The sequence below is a fragment of the Mastomys coucha genome, unplaced genomic scaffold (genome assembly GCF_008632895.1).
Source record: "Mastomys coucha isolate ucsf_1 unplaced genomic scaffold, UCSF_Mcou_1 pScaffold15, whole genome shotgun sequence".
Classification (NCBI taxonomy): Eukaryota; Metazoa; Chordata; class Mammalia; order Rodentia; family Muridae; genus Mastomys; species Mastomys coucha.
In genome coordinates this window covers 127,114,789-127,129,764 of record NW_022196897.1, presented here as the reverse complement: position 1 = coordinate 127,129,764, position 14,976 = coordinate 127,114,789, and the positions used below count along the sequence as shown (strand labels likewise).

The 14,976-nt window shown below is 37.8% G+C and overlaps 1 protein-coding gene and 1 pseudogene across 12 annotated transcripts in view; both read right to left on the bottom strand.

Moving 5' to 3' along the window:
• Macrod2 (mono-ADP ribosylhydrolase 2) overlaps window positions 1-14,976 on the bottom strand; it is a 1,944,357-nt gene that overhangs the window by 520,357 nt on the left and 1,409,024 nt on the right. The window lies entirely within an intron of this gene.
• Window positions 8,004-8,152, bottom strand: LOC116092604 (annotated as a pseudogene).

Here is a 14,976-nt window from a genome sequence, read left to right as displayed (position 1 = left end):
AAAAAAAAAAAAAAAAAAATGGCTGTCCATTTACACTTAAATTTCAGATGAACAAACAATAATTATCTTATCATAAAAATGTCCAAAAATAACCATTAGGACATACTTATACTAAGGTAACTATATCCATAATATATCTGAGATTCAAATTCAACTGAACATTATATGTTTGAGATGAAACTAAATCTGCTAGTTTAAATTATTTAATTAAAATATCACACGGTACTGAGGTAATGTTCACTATCTGTATATACTAAAATCTATTTATCATTTATTTGCTTATTTATTTGTTATGAGACAGCATTTCACTATGTAATTCTGCACGACCTGGAATTCACTATGTAAACCAGGCTGTGGTTGCTATGGTAGAGATTTACTTGTCTTTGCTGGGATTAAAGGTGTGCTCCATGATGTCTGCAGATATGTAACTACTAGATTCTTAATGTTTAGAACTAAATGAGCTCAAGTCAAGAAACTGTACCCAGGAGCCAATGACTCCAAATCCAGTTCACACCAGTTGGAATGAGTTATTTCCAAGGAAAGTACATGTCATTTCTATTTACATAAACATGAAGTCTATTTTTGTGACAGTAGACAAACTAACCAAAAGAAATAAACAGTTTAACACAGTGCCACTAATTTATATTTTGAATACAACCAACATCTTTTTCAATTCATATTTTTTAGTAAGTAACTGCTTTTTAAAATTTTCTTCTTATAGCAAGTCAAGTGATGATGGCAAGTTAAAGGGAAAAAAGAAAGAAAACAAGTAATAGTGAGGACATTTTGTTGACCATTCATTAAGTCTAAATATACACCCAATATTTTTCCAATCTAGCCTTACTTTAGCGCTTCAAAGATAATAGAATACATCAACCCAGTAACACTAATATACTCTACATGTAAAATTATGTTTAGATTGCTCTTCAAGTTTCATTTTTTCTACTTTACTCATTCTTATATTAGTAAATTTTGTATTATTATTTTAAGAGAGGACAGGTAATGAGTCTCAGAGCCTCCCCATTATTCATCATTTTATTTTTTCAATTTTCCTCTATGGGAGATTTTCATCATCAGATAGAGAAGAAAATCATTATTAAGAAGAAAAAGAATGACTAGCTGTATAATCTCAAATAACAGTAGATATGTAGATAAATAAAGTAGGACTTAATTATGCTATATTTTATGCTCTTTTAAAGACATTCAACACATTTTCAAACCTAAATCTTTAGATATCTTTAAACACTATTTGTACCTAAGCATGGCTTTACCACTACTGAGAATGACCAATACTCTGTTCATAATTCTTAATATTTTAAAAGAAACTTAATTCTTCATTTATAAAAATTTTATTTATAAAGGTCAATGAAAATAAGGGCTCTCAAAATTTATATAAGACATATAAAAAAATAAAAAAATTTGCTTTATTAAAGGTTATCGAAACAAAAAAAACAATGTGCTAAATACAGGCAACTTTCAGAGAGGTATAGTCTGACAATAAACTTGCTTATATTTTAACTTTTTAGTTGTTTTTTATTTAAATGCTTTTCATACAATAAATTTTGATTATAGTATTTCTTTTCCCCAAGTCTTCACCAATCCTTCCCATTTCCCTCCTCACCCAACATCATTTTCTTTTTCTCTTTCAAAAGACACAACAAAACAAAAAACAAAAGAAAATGGAAGCATTACAAAAAGAAAACAAGTAATACATAAAATACAGAATCAAAAAGCAAAGCACACATAGAAAAAAAATAGAGAATGTTTTGTGTTGGCTAACTACTCTTTAGTATGGAGCCCTGCCCTTGTGTAGGGATGATAGACCCAAAGACACTATATTTCAGAAAACTGTTTTTTTTTCCAAAGGGTATCAATTATAACTTCTTCATTAGGGGTGGGATTTTGTGTCCACTTCCCCTACCAATGTTCAACCAAGTTACTCTTTTAAGTGTCATTACTAAATCATCCAATGGAATGCTGAATAAAAATGAAATGTATACATATATATCTAATTAGTATTGCTGCTTCTGCTCCTGCTGCTCCTCCTAATATAATATGTAAAATAAGATGCAATATAATATATACTATATATTCTACTTAATATATAACATACTATATGTAACCTATAATATGTAATATATTTAAATATTATATATAACATATTATATATTAAAATTGTTCATAAATTTTAAATAAAAAAATTATAAAAATACTCACTGTATTGCACAATAGCTATGCTACAGTAATATCTTAATTATGATGTTCAAAACTCTTATAAATGATTTTAAGCTTATAGTACCAAGAATTCATGTATAATTTGTTCATGTTTGTCAGTCAAAAATTTAGTCCCTCTCTTCAAAGTGCATTCAAGTGTCCTGTTGGGAAGAGCTCTGATTCTTTTATCAAATTCATAGGGCCAAATTTCCATATTCCAAGGAAAGTTGGAAAATTATGGCTGTTTTAACAAAGGGACAAAAAGCAAAGATCAAATACACCATGACTGACAGGTAAGGAGCAGAGTCAATTAGGTGCAGGCACTTTGCTTGGTAGTTTGACTTCCTTCTTTTCAAATGCAAGCTCTGCTAACCAAAATTCTTATTTCTTTTCTGACATGTTTCCCAGGCCACTCATCTGAAGCCACCATTGCTGGTCTGCACCATGTGTCAAGAGCATGCACTAACCCTACTTCCCTGAAGTCTCTGTCATGGGGCTACATCTATACCCCATTGTTTTTTTGTCTTTTTCTTTTTCCAGCCTCCCTGCTTAATTTTCATTTACAAAAATGTCAGATTTCACTGCGCAAATCTCAAGGGAGCAGTCAAGCTAGAAGGTTTAACTTCAGGTCTAATGTTGGCTTTTCCATTTTTTTTCTGAAAAGTAATTCATAAGCATTATAGTTTAAAATATGTTTGTTTTGTTTTTAGATATTTTCTTTATTTACATGTAAATTTCTCTTTTCCCAGTTTCCCCTCCAAAAAACAAACAAAAACAACAAGAACAAACCCCTGTTGCCTCCCACTTCTCCATGCCTCCCACCCTGCCCTCTCCCACTTTCTGGCCCTGGCATTCCCCTACATTGGGGCACAGAACTTTCACAGGGCCGAGGTCTTTTCCTCCTATTGATGAGTGAATTTGCAATCCTCTACTATACACGTGCTGTCAGAACAATCAGACCCACTAATTGCAAATTTATGCATGTGTTTAAGATGGTTTGGGCTTATAGCTAGAGTTGTTAAAAAATAATTATCAATCTACCTGTCTGTCTGTCTGTCTGTCTATCTATCTATCTATCTATCTATCTATCTATCTATCTACCTATCTATCACTTATTTGACAAGGTATCACTATGTAGCCTTTGTTTGCTTCCTGGAACTTCCTATACTTCCTGTACAAGTAGCTGCCTTTGAACATACAGTGATACTCCTGCCTCTGCCTTTGGTATACTGGGATCATAAGCATGCCTGGCAATGATTTACTTCTTTGTAGCCTAAAAATAATATCTCCTATCTTTCATCTTACCTTTTGGAAAATCATCATATACAAGTAAAATTTAATAGTAAGTTTTCACATATAACTTCAAGATGTCTAAAGTACCCTATATGTGTATATACATATTCAAGGAACATACATGTAGATAAAATAATGGAAATTAAAGAGCATATTTAACTGTATACCCAAAAAGCAAGAACTTTAAACACACACACACACACACACACACACACACACACACACACACACCTAATGTGCACATGTAACAAACATAACAGAATGCTAGGCATCATATACTTTAAGAACAATATTATATTACTCTGTATATCAAGGTTTCTCAAGCTCAGCTCTATTGACTTTTAGGACCTGCTTATCATTTTTGTACTGTGTAATGCAAGTAGCATGATATTGCATGTGCACACACGTATGCAGATGTATATACACATGTATACCTAACATCTTCAGACAATGTTTCTTGCCTCTGAGGTAAATAGTGACCCTGGTTGAACAACGTAGCTCTATATGATTTATTCTACAAATACTGAACATTGAGAGGCAGACACAGTTCTATGCACTAAAGTTAGAGCAAAATCCATTTTCTTTTCAAATTCTATAATATGCCTTTATGGAAAAACAGAGCAAAAAGGAAACTAAATGAAAAAGGAGTGTTTTGTGAAGAACTAACATATTATGGAGAATGGAACATTCTGAAGTGGAAGAGAAAATAATGGGGATTTGGGAAAGATGATGTTTCTGGAGTATCCATATTGGTTTGCTCTCAAACCCCTTCTTCTGAGCGCATACGTACTGTCTTTGCTTTTGGAAAAGCACAGAGAAAGATTGGCAGAACACTTTGTTTGGATTACAAGAAAGGAGAGGAGGATGAGCTAGTCATGGAACTTGGATCATGCTGTATACAAACACTGATGTATAAATGTAACTTTTATTTGCTTGATATAATTATCTCAGACACATATTGCCAAGGAAGATCACCCTTTCTAGTTCTTTACGAGCTCTGACTGGCAGGTTCAACTCAGCCATTCTGGCTGAAACTTCTCTCCATGCTGACTGAATCAATCTGGCTTTTCTTGGCTTCTCACTGAGTTACTCTGCTTGGCCTCAAACCAACTCTGGCAATTTATTTTAATCTTCTAGCTCCTTCTTATTCTCTGGCTTCAACTGCCTCTGCTGACCTGCACTGAACTGAATGAACTCACAAACAAACTCAACTCCATTGCACTGGACTCTCTGCACTGACTTCTGAGTGACTCAACTAACTCAATGGGTCTGACTGAAACGACTCTACTGGAGCTGCTGCTCTTAAATAGCTTCTCTTTCCCACTTTCACGGTGCTATTCTCATGAAAACTGGGTGTATCCTAGCACTGATGTACTTGGCTTTGCTGATGAAATTCAGAAAACATAATGAGCATAGGCCATCACTGTGGGTTCACAGGGGAGATAATATGGGGAGTAATCTGGAAAGGGTTTGACAGTGTGGTGGTAGTGGGAACAGATTTCCTTGGCTATTAAATAGTGAATGCACAAACCTCTCATTTTATTTTTAACTCATTTTCTCTATCAAGCCTTCACATTGATGCTTTGTAAAGTTGCAGGAGATGAAATTCCCTTTCAGAGAATTTCTTATTTCCTACAATTGCATTACATTACTGAGCAGAACGGATAGTTGAATCCCATTAACTAAGCTCTGCCAATATTATTGTAGAAAAATGAGTGAGGAGCCATTTACTTGAATAAAACGCTTATTCTCATTCACACTTAAGACACGTGGAAACCAAAACACTTAGAAATATTTACTGATGTCGAGTAGGTTCCTCTCATTTTTCTCTAGGGAACACAGGCAATTTTGCTGGTGCAGTCCTTCACAGCTTGAAGCTGCAAGCTCCGAGGGGGTGGCAGGCAGAAACTGAGAGAGTGAGCTTGCTTTCCCTCTTGCTTAAAGTTTTTATTTAACATAATGCTTTGGCATTCTCCCATCACAACTGTTACCAAATGGTCATATCTCTCAGAGCTCTGATGTGTTGTAACATACTTGCTTGCAAAATTGTGAAGCAAACAGGATGCCTGAACTGCAGTTATGAAACACTGATTGCTGTGAAATTATATATCTTACCCCGATTAAATGGTGATGGACTCTTATTTGCTACCTGGGATGTCACTTCTGTCGAAAGAGTAGAGTACTTCCCTTCAGAATCCAGATACCTGGACAGGAGATGTAACTTAGTGGTACAGAATATCCCTAGCATACATGAGGTCCTACATTCTCTTCCCAGTGCCTCCAAAAATAAAACAATAAAAAGCCAATTCTGCCAAGTACAATTGCCATGCCAACTACCAGTTGGCTGTGCTTCTGTATTTCCAATGTGGTTCACTGATTTCTGAATCTGCATTTATTTCTTTCCTGACTAAATAATATTGGTAATACAATTTTTTTTGCACCTTAATATAGCATTGATCTCAAGAATCAACACACCTCTTCCCAGGGAAACAGTCAAACCAGAACTGTTGCAGTTGCATAAACTCTTATAGGTATTCTTGTTTCTTTGCTCATATGCTCAGCCTCCTTCCTCTCTCCAGCTACACTGCAACTTAGGTTTGGAGAGGATTTGTTTCTTTTTCTTTGCTTGTTTGTTTTCTTGAACTGGGTAATAGAACCTTGGGACAGTACCTTGGACTCAACAGGCAAGTACTCTACTATTGAGCTACAGTCCCACATTCAGTAGTATGCATACACACACGCACACACACACACACACACACACACACGCACATACACACACACACACACACACACGCACACACACACACACACACACACACACACACAGAGAGAGAGAGAGAGAGAGAGAGAGAGAGAGACTGTGTGTGAGAGAGAGTTGTCTAGATATGCATATACATACACAGAAACACATAAAATATAGATGATATAAGTAGAGGTGAGGAGATGTACATGGATTTAGATGATAGAGATAGGCATAGACCATTGAATGAGCACATGATAAGACCCCAGCATCTGATGGCCCTGTTGATAAAATATCACTAGAGACTGAAAAGACAGTTAAGTTGGTACAATGCTTGCTGTGTATGCATGAATACACAAGTTAATGTCACTATCACTTACATAAAAAGGAAGGAAGACTCAGTGGAGTATGCTTAGTGTTGGAGAGGAAGAAATATAGGACTTTCCAGAGCTGATGGCCTCTGAAAGTTACTTTTGTTAAAAAAAAAATAAAGAAAGGATTTTCTGGTTTTAAAGATAGAAACTTTATCACATATTATTCCATTATTTTATTAATCTAAACTCAGTTATTTTCACAAAACCTCACCTTTGTCAGTTGGATATGATGTTCAACTGTGGGAGGGATGACAAGTAGAGACTTCTGTGTACTCTTGAACACCATACAAGAAGATGCTAACTGTCTAAATACTTGCATAAACAGGAGAGTTCTAACCAAACGTTAGACATAGTCTCACTATAAAGAGGTATGAGCTACAGAAAGCAGAAACTAGTTGGGGGATGTAGGTTACTAGGGTCATGCCAGGGAATGATGACTTTTATCCCTGCCTGCCCCTCCCTGCAAATCTTCACACCTCCTCTCCTTTCTGGCTACCAGGAAGCAAATAACTTTGCTCTGCCATGTGCTATGCTATGAAAATCTGCACCATAGGCCATGAAATAGTGATGCAATCTGACAATTTGAAAATCTCTGAAGCCATGAACAAAACTGAATCTTTCCTCTTTTTAAGTCTGTTCTCCTATATTTTGTCATAGTAACAGAAAGCTGATTAACACATCAACAAACATTCAAAATGCTTTCTCAGTATAATTTTCCACTTAGGAAATGTTTCCATGAGAAGTTTCATTGGTAGACAATGTCAATAGTGACAAAAACACTTTATGGATGGATACTCATGAAAGCACAAGTTATGTTAACCATATTAATACAGGCAATTGTGTACTTGACTACTGTAGGTACATTATTATCAAATAAATGGAGACTATGCAATTCTGAATGTTATCAGGATAGAGTTTAATATGATGGAATTATTTTATTTAGCTATGTCATTTTTCTTATTATAAATGGTCTATGAAAACATGAGGTATCAGGTGCACCATTCTCCTTCAATGACAAACCACATCATTCTTCTCAGAGAACAGTAAGACAAGTTAAAATGTCACACTAATGAGATATTTCTAAGCTAATGAAGGGACATAAACCACACAAAGCTTGAGCCACTGAGGTAATCAGAGCATATAAATGCCCAGAATTGGCAAGTGTCATGAGCGAGTATACAAGAGTATGCAAGAGCAAAGAAGGTTTTCCCACATCAGCACCTCAGAATCAGTATGTACAGGGAGAATTATGCAAAAAGTCTTAAGAATGTAGTAGTACAATTTCAAGAGATAGGGAAAGTTGGATCATAATTCAAAGAATCTCCATGAATAAAAGCAAAGAACTCTAGATAATAAGGACAAAATACACAATTTAAGATAGCAATAAAACAATATGGGAGTTAATACGATATACTCTCATAGTTTTTACTTCACTCAAGAAGTATATAAGACATAAGCTTCTACTTTTAGAAATATCAATGTGCTAAGGATTCTACACTTGATCTTAGCCAAAAGGCTGAGAAGCGATGTGCTAAGGATTCTGTTTGCCAAAGGAACTCAGTTAAAATTTTGAGATACTGAATGATGCCTCTGGATATAAATACATGTGAAACATTGATTTGTATATATACCTTTGAAAGATTCCTTTTGTTTCTAAGTATGGTTAGTTCCTAGTCAGTGTAAAAGAAAATATATCCACAACAAATGATGTGTTAGTTTGAATGCTTTGTCCATATTAGTTCATTGTTTTGTAGTCTAGGAAACATTGGAGTTATCTGGACCACATGTGATTTAAATGCAGAAAAAAGTGGCTGAAGTTAGTTCTACATAGTAAGTACTCAAGAGAGCCTCCCCATCATGAGATACTTTGGAAGCACTATGTTATGTCCTGAAAGTTTTATAACCAATTATAGAGAGAGATTGACTGACATGAGCTCAGCAATATCTTCACAAAGGCCTCTAGATGCCCCATAGAAAAGCTAAAATTTCTCTGATTTAGGAATAGAAGTCATTCAGCAATCCACCAGTTCTGACTTTTGTAGTCTATAGAGATATAAAGCTTTCTTATGGAATCTAAAGGGAAAAAAAAAGACTCGGCTTCTGTCCTGAGTGTATAAGTAGTCTAAGCGGTGGCCATGGTGGGGGGAGGGAGGATGGAAAATTGGCAGAATAAAAAGAGAGTATTTGGAGACTATATGATTCTTCTTTTTACCTGGACAATTTATAAGACAATGGCATGTATTTCATTGAGTTCTGGCATTTTTTATTGAGAATAGTGTTTTAACCATTCTGGACACCATGGTAAAGGAAAATTATTCCTAGTGTCTAAGTTTTACTTATATGAACTGAAATAGGCATCAACTATGGTTAGTTGCTCATAGCCTATTTGAAACCACTCTCTCTCCAAGGATGGTTTTGATGAGAAATCAGTGAGTACCTGAGATCCTCAAGTTTTCTTATGACCATGTCCTGCCCTAAGCGTTCTGAGTTGGTTGGTATATGAAAAGCTTAAGGATCTGGAATTTGAATGCTCTCCAGTTTCTTCTATCATCCTATCAAGTTTATGAGGCATGGAGTTTAGTAAAAACTACCAGAAGAGTGTTGTGGGGCCATTTCGACAAGCCTTTTAGGGATATGGATATGACCTTCTAGAGATGCCTGTGTGTCACTCTTCCCTGGTACCATAGACATAACCATTGAGTCAGTCCCAAATATGCTTGAATCACCACCCAAACAGCCTTTGCTCCTTGATCCTTGTTTTTGCCTACTGCTACCTAGTCCCTCTTACTTTGTATAGGGAGCTCTCCCAACATATACAGAGATAGTAGCTGTCTCTCATTTAGCACTTTAGCATCATTATAAAGCAAATCATATACACTGAGAATTGTAAATTCAAAAGACAAAGTTCACTTTGGAGGAATCTTAGAAGATTGTTAAGTAACAGGAAGCCCGACTGTTTACATAGGAATGAAAAAGCTGTCGGTCTTATGGCTCCCAAGGCAGACCAGCATTCTGATTGTTCTTTATTTTCCTTGAATTTTCTTTACCAGGATAACAACATAAGTGGCCAATAAGAAGTACAGTAGCATGGAGTTCTTAAAAAATACAAGCATGCTTTACATAAGGCATCATACAACACAGACCTCTTGGTTTTCTCAGTGCCAGAATGCTTCAATAATGTCTAGTCCAAACTCTCTAACATGCAGTTAAGTCAGGCATCAAGCAGAATCCAAACACTTAGATTTTAAAATATTCCCTCCCTTGAATTTAATACAAGGATTATGACAATGATTTAAGGGTACCAGTTACCACCCAGTTCCAGAAAAACTATTATACTACTATTGAAGTCAAAAGCCATAGTGCAGGAAATATCCTCAGGCAAATGGGTGTGAGAAGAAATGTCTAAGAGAGTAGATATCCTCCCTCTAGCAATATTATATGAACATCTTCACATACCAGTTGGATATGTGAAGTAGGTTCACATACCTACTGCAGGTTGTCAGAATCCAAAGTTGGACTATTCTGCATGACTTATAGTTCTTCATAATTATGTCTATGACAGTAAGCTACTAGCCACACATGCTACGTTCTCAGGCAGGGTTAGTGTAACTTGACTGTTAATTTTTAGCTTTCACTTCCATTTCAATTTTAGCTAGATGTAGCAAGTATGTAGAATATTAGATAGCACAGAACTAACCAACTTGATAAGTATGTCAAGCATACTGTAATGATACACCAAGAAGGAAATACCCTTTATACAAATTCATTGTACTGTGGAATCTGTAGATGCTAGTTCCTCTTCCTCATAATAGAAAGATCAAGAAACAAAATGCTTTAAATATTACCTTTAATCTACATCAGAGAGTGATTCAAAATGACAGCTCGTGAGCTATACATAGTCCATACATGTATATGATTTGCTAATTTTTAATTAACTGTCAATATTTGAAAAATTTTTTTAAAAAATCTTAATATTTCAGGTCTCTGAAAATTTGGCTAATAAGGCAATGTTGACTAACTCTTCATGTCATGTTCAGGCCTGCCTACAAGGGACACTGGCAGCTCTGTAGAGCTAATGTCCAGTGGATATAGCTGCTGTGGCCTCCGAGGTGAGTGGGATGTAAGACTACCAGGATATATATCTTCATAGAGCAGAAACAACATCTCAAACTCTGGCAATCATAGTGGCTCATGGTGAGCATTCAAGAAAGAAAAAAAAAACCCTTCTAGTCATATAATAACTCCTTCACTCTACTTTAAAAGCCAGTATGCATGTACATACATATATAGAACCTCAAGCTTCTGAATAGGAGATCTGTGAGCCAACTGTACAGAAGTGACAGTTACTAGTCGGACCTCAGTTTCTAGATCTGTAAAAGGAATATAAAGACAGAGGTAAAACAAGTAATTTGTGCAACCTAAAACAAAATGGCTTTATTGGTGGGTCAGGATCACAATAGAGCTTAGGAATTAGCATTAGGGCTTTCTTACCAAAGGTGGGCACATTGACAAAGCGACCTTTGCATAGTATTCACAGCTTGCCTGGGCTTTCTTCTTCCTCTTTTCCTTTTCCTTCTCCTTCTCCTCTCCTCCTTCTCCTCTTCTTCTTCTTCTTCCTCCCCTCCTTCTTCCTTCTCCTCCTCCTCTTCTTCTTCTTACTCCCCCTCATCCTCCTTCCTCTTCTTGTTTAGCCCTCTTGGGAGTTTGATCCCTCATTTTTCAAGCACAAGCCAGGGAAATGCAAATGTTATCTCCTAGCATGCAGCCAGCTACTTCCAGAGTGGTCAGGGTCTCTAGACCACACTGGCCTAGGGTAGCCTTATCTTATTTAGGCAAGTCCCTTCCAACAGCTATTAATATAAACTGCATGTTTAGAATATGATTTGAAACTCCTAAAAATAAGATCGCTTTAAAAATGTAGCTTTTGACAAATTTACATTTTGAAAAGTACATTGTGCTTGAACTCAAATTATAATCCATGATTATAATACTGTAAAATTTCCTCTGGGGGTGGGAAACTGTGGGGAGCCGCAGCTGCCACCCTATATATATTGAACACCTGGTCTCCGGCCAGAGCAGAGAGCATTGTGATAAACAAGCCTTATTGGGAAAAGCTGAGTGCCTCCAGTTTGTGATGCAAGCTGGCATGATTTCCCGCAGCCTATTATGCTTTGCCACATAGCCAATGCTGATTGGGACCAGGGAAAGTATTTAACCCGTGAGGGCTGGGGGCTAGAGAGAGAAGCTAGCTAAGAAAGAAGATGAACGAATGATTCTGTAGTACAAGGTTCCTAAATAAACTGCTTGGAGAAGAGCTCGTTGTTGCCTCCTTATTTCTGCTGGTCGGTAAGACGGCGACAAATGGTGGCTCCTACGGGGAGAGACATATGGGGAATGGAGAACTCGTAGGTGGAATTTGACTGGAAAATCTTCTACGGCTCAGAACTCCTTGCAGACAGGGCAGTCAACTGGTAAGTTCCCAGGTAAGGTGGGACAAAAGGGAAGGTCCTCGGTAAAGAGGCAATAAGGTCCTCGGTGAAGAGGCAATAAGGTCTTCAGGATTGGAGCAATAAGGTTCTCGGTTAAGAGGCAATAAGGTCTCCGGGTTGGAGCAATAAGGTCCCGTTAAGGACAAATCAAAAGTGATAGAATGGGGAGTTCAAAATCTTGCCCCACCTGACGCTGTCCATCTGGGATGAATTAGGGAGAGATCTGGAATTCGCCTGGAATAATAATAAGGAAGGAATAATAAAAGGTGGAGTGCGACCAATCTGGAAACTGATTAGGAGCTGCTTGGAGAATAAAGTGTGTTCTAAAGCAGTAGAGAAGGGACAGGAAGTGTTAGAACAGCTGAAGGAAGAGAGGTCAGCAAAGTCTGAGAAAGGTCATACTGATGAGAGTGGCTTAGACTCTGTAGAGGAACTTGAGAAGCTAGTACAGAAAATGGAGAAGTCCACCATTAGGGTGAAGCCCACAGCCCCAGAGCCACCTGTATCCTTACCGCCCCCCTATAATACTGCCACTTATGGCACTTCCTTTTGTCCAGAAGTTTGGCGGGAAGCTAGGGGTCAGCTTTGCTTCCCTATGTTTCAAGATGCCCAAGGGCAAAGGTTTCATGAACCATTGGATTTTAAAGTCATAAAGAACTTGGCTGAGTCAGTCCGCACTTATAGTATAACTGCTGCATTTACTGTTTCCCAGTTAGAGGCTCTTCACAGATATTGCATGACTCCTTCTGATTGGATGAGCACCGTGAAAGCTTGCCTCTCATCAGGTCAATATTTAGACTGGAAAGCCTTTTTAATAGAATATGCCAATGAACAGGCTGCTATTAATCGAGCAGCTGGTAATCCTGCCTGGGATTTAGATATGCTTTTAGGGCAGGGCAGGTTTGCGCAGCAGCAGCAAATCGGATATCCGCTGCAGGTGTATGAGCAAGTTAATATGCTTGCTACAAGAGCATGGAAATCATTGCCTAACAAGGGAGAAGTTGCAGGAAATTTGACTAAAATTATTCAGGGACCCATGGAGCCCTTTTCAGATTTTGTAGCTAGAATGGTAGAAGCAGCTGGAAGGATTTTCGGAGACCCAGATGCAGCCATGTCACTGATTAAGCAATTAATTTATGAGCAATGTACCAAGGAATGTAAGGCTGCCATAACTCCCTACAAATATAAGGGACTTGAAGCTTAGATGAAAGTATGTAGGGAACTGGGTGGTCCATTAACTAATGCAGGCCTTGCCGCTGTGGTTATATAGATAATGCAAGGTAACAAGCAGAACCCAGGTATATGCTTTCGATGTGGACAACTGGGACACCTTAAAAGGCAATGTCCCAATAGAGGAAAAACAGCAGAAACAAGAGCTATGCAGGACTGTCCAAAACAACCTGGATTGTGTCCAAGATGTAAAAAAGGGAAATCATTGGGCCAATTAATGCAGATCAATGAGAGATATTAATGGACAGCCACTTACTACAGGCTATGGTGGAGCCAGGTCAAAAAACGGGCAGCAGGGCCCTAGCCCAAAGGGCCCGCAAATATATGGGGCGATGGAGAACAAGCCAGAGGGGAACTGGCCAACCCTGCGGTATCCCAACCAGTGCGGAGAACCACTAAAGGAGCGCAGGATTGGACCTCTGCTCTGCCACCAGGCGTTCAGTTAATAGAAACAGATTTCCAAGGTCCACTCCCCAAGGGAAGAGTGGGGTTATTAATTGGCCGTTCATCATCAGCATTAAAGGGGTTAGTTATTCATCCTGGTGTCATAGATTCTGATTATACTGGGGTTGTTAAGATTATGATTTCCTCCCCCCGAGGGATCGTTTCCATCTCCCCTGGAGATAGATTAGCTCAGGTTCTTATTCTTCCCAGTTATCATGAAATGTTTCCATCACAAAATAAAGAACTGAGGAAAAGGAGGGTTTGGTTCTACGGGATCAGATGGAGCCTTTGTAAGCTTACACCTAGATCAACGTCCTCTTTTGGAGATAAGAGTGGATGGAAAGAAAATCTTAGGACTTCTTGATACTGGTGCAGATAAAAGTATTATAGCAAAGAAGGATTGGCCTAAGGGGTAGCCTCTTCAAGAGTCCTCTCAAACTCTCCAAGGATTAGGTTATGCAAAAAACCCCACCATGAGTGCAAGAGAATTGCCCTGGGAAGATGTAGAGGGACATTCAGGGAAAATCCAGCCGTTTGTACTTGAACTTCCGGTATCATTATGGAGACGAGATCTATTATTAGAAATGGGATTTACATTAACTAATGAAGGAAATTATACTGAGACTTCTCCTGGTATTATGCAGGCCATGGGATATCATTCTTCCTTTAGTCTAGGGAAGTATTTGCAAGGCCGAAAGTCCCCCATTGTTGCTCAGCCACGTGAAAGGAGGCAGGGGCTGGGTTTTTCCTAGGGGCCGCTGAGGAAGGAATACCCAACACTTGGAAGACAGAGGAACAAGTGTGGGTTCCTCAGTAGCCTTTTTCCTCTGAAAAATTAACGGCTGCAGCTCACCTTGTACAAGAACAGCTTGAATTGGGGCATATTAAACCCTCAGTTTCACCATGGAATACCCCTATTTTGTAATAAGGAAAAAAATCAAGAAAATGGCGATTGTTGCATGATTTAAGAGCTATTAATAGACAAATGGAGATCATGGGGCCGGTTCAAAGAGGATTGCCATTATTATCAGCCCTGCCAAAGAAATGGCCTATAATTGTAATTGATATTAAGGATTGTTTCTTTTCTATTCCTTTATGTGCTAAAGATAATGTTAGATTTATGTTTACCTTACCCTCTGTTAATCATGAAGAGCCTGATAAAAGATTTCAATGGGTGGTTTTACCCCAA